This window comes from Triticum aestivum, chromosome 2D, assembly GCF_018294505.1.
Source record: "Triticum aestivum cultivar Chinese Spring chromosome 2D, IWGSC CS RefSeq v2.1, whole genome shotgun sequence".
Lineage (NCBI taxonomy): Eukaryota > Viridiplantae > Streptophyta > Magnoliopsida > Poales > Poaceae > Triticum > Triticum aestivum.
In genome coordinates this window covers 141,072,361-141,077,989 of record NC_057799.1, presented here as the reverse complement: position 1 = coordinate 141,077,989, position 5,629 = coordinate 141,072,361, and positions in this window count along the sequence as shown.

Below are 5,629 nucleotides of genomic sequence, written 5' to 3'. Positions count from 1 at the left end.
ACCGGAAACTATGATGACGGAGATCGAGAAAATCGCAACCTCACCGGAAGTCGCTAAGACACCTGCCCCACGGTGGGCGCCAACTGTCGTGGTTCTAAGTCTGACAGTAGAATATGGGGGTACATAGGAGGAGGCAAGATCCTAGCTACGGTGAGATTGTGCACGCAAGATTTACGAGTTCAGGCCCTTCTCGGAGGAAGTAACAGCCCTACGTCTCAGTGCCCGGAGGCGGTCGACTGGATTATGCGTGAAGTTACAGGGGTGCGAACCCTTGTGCCAGTGGAGGGGGGTGGCTTATATAGAGTGCGCCAGGACCCCAGCCCGCCCATGTTACAAGAGGTTCAATGTGCATAAAGGTGGGACGTTACTGGTAACACCAATAATAAAGGCATATAAATGATCATTAAGACTACGGAGTGAATGATACGTCTCCAACGTATCTATAATTTTTGATTGTTCCATGCTATATTATATTCTGTTTTGGACATTAATGGGCTTTATTATACACTTTTATATTATTTTTGGGACTAACCTATTAACCGGAGGCCCAGCCCAGGATTGCTGTTTTTTGCCTATTCCAGAGTTTCGCAGAAAAAGAATATCAAACGGAGTCCAAACGGAATGAAACCTTCGGGAACGTGATTTTCGGAACGAACGTGATCCAGAGGACTTAGACCCTACGTCAAGACATCAACCAGAAAGGCACAAGGTAGGGGGCGCGCCTACCCCCCTGGGCGCGCCCTTCACCCTCGTGGACCCCACGTTGCTCCACTGACGTACTTCTTCCTCCTATATATACCTACGTACCCCCAAACTACCAGATACGGAGCCAAAAACCTAGTTCCACCGCCGCAAGCCTCTGTAGCCACGAAAAACCAATCGGGACCCTGTTCCGGCACCCTGCCGGAGGGGGGATCCCTCACCGGTGGCCATCTTCATCATCCCGACGCTCTCCATGATGAGGAGGGAGTAGTTCACCCTCGGGGCTGAGGGTATGTACCAGTAGCTATGTGTTTGATCTCTCTCTCTCTCTCTCTCGTGTTCTTGAGGTGGTACGATCTTGATGTATCGCGAGCTTTGCTATTATAGTTGGATCTTATGATGTTTCTCCCCCTCTACTCTCTTGTAATGGATTGAGTTTTCCCTTTGAAGTTATCTTATCGGATTGAGTCTTTAAGGATTTGAGAACACTTGAAGTATGTCTTGCGTGGGATACCCGTGGTGACAACGGGGTATTCTATTGATTCACTCGATGTATGTTTTGGTGATCAACTTGCGGGTTCCGCCCATGAACCTATGCATAGGGGTTGGCACACGTTTTCAACTTGACTCTCCGGTAGAAACTTTGGGGCACTCTTTGAAGTTCTTTGTGTTGGTTGGATAGATGAATCTGAGATTGTGTGATGCATATCGTATAATCATACCCGCGGATACTTGAGGTGACATTGGAGTATCTAGGTGACATTAGGGTTTTGGTTGATTTGTGTCTTAAGATGTTATTCTAGTACGAACTCTATGATAGATCGAACGGAAAGAATAGCTTCATGTTATTTTACTACGGACTCTTGAATAGATCGATCAGAAAGAATAACTTTGAGGTGGTTTCGTACCCTACAATAATCTCTTCGTTTGTTCTCCGCTATTAGTGACTTTGGAGTGACTCTTTGTTGCATGTTGAGGGATAGTTATGTGATCCAATTATGTTATTATTGTTGAGAGAACTTGCACTAGTGAAAGTATGAACCCTAGGCCTTGTTTCCTATCATTGCAATACCGTTTGTGCTCACTTTTATCATTAGTTACCTTGCTGTTTTTATATTTTCAGATTACAAAAACCTATATCTACCATCCATATTGCACTTGTATCACCATCTCTTCGCCGAACTAGTGCACCTATACAATTTACCATTGTATTGGGTGTGTTGGGGACACAAGAGACTCTTTGTTATTTGGTTGCAGGGTTGTTTGAGAGAGACCATCTTCATCCTATGCCTCCCACGGATTGATAAACCTTAGGTCATCCACTTGAGGGAAATTTGCTACTGTCCTACAAATGTCTGCACTTGGAGGCCCAACAACGTCTACAAGAAGAAGGTTGCGCAGTAGACATCAAGCTCTTTTCTGGCGCCGTTGCCAGGGAGGTGAGTGCTTGAAGGTATGATGATTATTGTGATGAAACTTATGCTATAAAAATTAGTGATGATTATATTTATAAAACTTGTCATGATTATGATTACCCTTTTTCTGAACATTACTCTTTTAATGTGGAAACAATTTATAGTATTCAAGTCTCTTATGATACTCCCACTATTCTGAATGAGAAGAATTTTGCTTATGTGGAGAGTAGTAAAATTTCTATGCAAGTAGATCATGAAAAGAATGCTTTAGGTGCTGGTTATATTGTTGAATTCATTCATGATGCTACTGAAAATTATTATGAGGGAGGAATGTATGCTTGTAGAAATTGCAATAATATCAAGTTTCCTCTCTATGTGCTTAAAATCTTGAAGTTATGCTTGTTTTACCTTCCTATGCAAACTGATTCTTGTTCCCATAAGTTGTTTGCTCACAAAATCCCTATGCATAGGAAGTGGGTTAGAATTAAATGTGCTAGTCATATTCTTCATGATGCTCTCTTTATGTTTCAATTCTTATCTTTTATGTGAGCATCATTGAAATCATCATGCCTAGCTTGGGGCGTTAAACGTTAGCGTTTGTTGGGAGGCAACCCAATTTTATTTTAGTTTCTTGCTTTTTGATTCTGCTTAGTAATAAATAAATCATCTAGCCTCTTGTTAGATGTGGTTTTATGTTTTAATTAGTGTTTGTGCCAAGTTAAACCTATAGGATCTTCTTGGATGATAGTTATTTGATCTTGCTGAAAATTCCAGAAACTTTCTGTTCACGAAAACAATTGTTTAAAATCACCAGAACGTGATAAAATACTGATTCCAATTGCATCAGATCAATAATCAAATTACCTAGGTCTTCCTATTTTGGTAGAATTGTTTGAGTTCCAGAAGTTTGCGTTAGTTACATATTGCTATAGACTGTTCTGTTTTTGACATATTCTGTTTTTCGTGTGTTGTTTGCTTATTTTGATGAATCTATGGCTAGTAAAATAGTTTATAAACCATAGAGAAGTTGGAATACAGTAGATTTAACACCAAATAAATAATGAGTTCATTACAGTACCTTGAAGTGGTGTTTTGTTTTCTTTCGCTAACGGAGCTCACGAGACTTTCTGTTAAGTTTTGTGTTGTGAAGTTTTCAAGTTTTGGGTAAAAGATTTGATGGATTATGGAACAAGGAGTGGCAAGAGCCTAAGCTTGGGGATGCCCATGGAACCCCAAGATAATCTAAGGATACCAAAAAGCCAAAGCTTGGCGATGCCCCGGAAGGCATCCCCTCTTTCGTCTACTTCCATCGGTAACTTTACTTGGAGCTATATTTTTATTCACCACATGATATGTGTTTTGCTTGGAGCGTCTTGTATTATTTGAGTCTTTGCTTTTTAGTTTATCACAATCATCTTTTCTGTACACACCTTTTGAGAGAGACACACATGGTTCGGAATTTATTAGAATACTCTATGCGCTTCACTTATATCTTTTGAACTATATAGTCTTTGCTCTAGTGCTTCACTTATATCTTTTAGAGCACGGCGGTGGTTTTGTTTTATAGAAACTATTATTCTCTCATGCTTCACTTATATTATTTTGAGAGTCTTAAACAGCATGGTAATTTGCTTAAATTGGGAATTGATCCTAATATGTTAGGTATTCAAGACTAGTAAAAAACTTTCTTATGAGTGTGCTGAATGCTAAGAGAAGTTTGATGCTTGATGATTGTTTTGAGATATGGAGGTAGTGATATTAAAGTTGTGCTAGTTGAGTAGTTGTGAATTTTAGAAATACTTGTGTTGAAGTTTGCAAGTCCCGTAGCATGCACGTATGGTAAACGTTATGTAACAAATTTGAAACATGATGTGTTCTTTGATTGTCCTCCTTATGAGTGGCGGTCGGGGACGAGTGATGGTCTTTTCCTACCAATATATCTCCCTAGGAGCATGCGCATAGTGCTTGGTTTTTGATGACTTGTAGATTTTTGCAATAAGTATGTGAGTTCTTTATGACTAATGTTGAGTCCATGGATTATACGCACTCTTACCTTTCCATCATTGCTAGCCTCTTCGGTACCGTGCATTGCCCTTTCTCACATTGAGAGTTGGTGCAAACTTCGCCGGTGCATTCAAACCCTGTGATATGATACACTCTTTCACACATAAACCTCCTTATATCCTCCTCAAAACAGCCACCATACCTACCTATTATGGCATTTCCATAGCCATTCCGAGATATATTTCCATGCAACTTTCCACCGTTCCGTTTATCATGACACATTCATCATTGTCATATTGCTTTGCATGATCATGTAGTTGACATCGTATTTGTGGCAAAGCCACCGTTCATAATTTTTTCATACATGTCACTCTTGATTCATTGCTATCCTGGTATACCGCTGGAGGCATTCATATAGAGTCATACTTTGTTCTAGTATCGAGTTGTAATCATTGAGTTGTAAATAAATAGAAGTGTGATGATCATCATTCATAGAGCATTGTCCCAAATAAAAAAAGAGAAAGGCCAAATAAAAAAGGGAAGGCCCAAAAAAAGAAAACAAAAAGGGACAATGCTACTATCCTTTTTTTCACACTTGTGCTTCAAAGTAGCACCATGATCTTCATGATAGAGAGTCTCCTGTTTTGTCACTTTCATATACTAGTGGGAATTTTTCATTATAGAACTTGGCTTTTATATTCCAACAATGGGCTTCCTCAAATGCCCTAGGTCTTCGTGAGCAAGCAAGTTGGATGCACACCCACTTAGTTTCTTTTGTTGAGCTTTCATACATTTATAGCTCTAGTGCATCCGTTGCATGGCAATCCCTACTCCTTGCATTAACATCAATCGATGGGCATCTCCATAGCTCATTGATTAGCCGCGTTGATGTGAGACTTTCTCTTTTTTTGTCTTCTCCACATAACCCCCATCATTATATTCTATTCCACCCATAGTGCTATATCCATGGCTCACGCTCATGTATTGCGTGAAGGTTGAAAAAGTTTGAGATTACTAAAGTATGAAACAATTGCTTGGCTTGTCATCGGGGTTGTGCATGATGAGAGCATTCTTGTGTGACGAAAATGGAGCATGACTAAACCATATGATTTTGTCGGGATGAACTTTCTTTGGCCATGTTATTTTGAGAGGACATAATTGCTTAGTTAGTATGCTTGAAGTATTATTATTTTTATGCCAATATTAAACTTTTATCTTGAATCTTTCGGATCTGAATATTCATACCTGATAACCCACAAGTATAGGGGATCGCAACCGTTTTCGAGGGTAGAGTATTCAACCCAAATTTATTGATTCGACACAAGGGGAGCCAAAGAATATTCTCAAGTATTAGCAGCTGAGTTGTCAATTCAACCACACCTTGATAACTTAGTATTTACAGCAAAGTATTTAGTAGCAAAGTAATATTAGTAGTGGTAACGGTAACAAAGATAACAGTAGCAAAAGTAATATTTTTGGTGTTTTGTAGTGATTGTAACAGTAGCAAC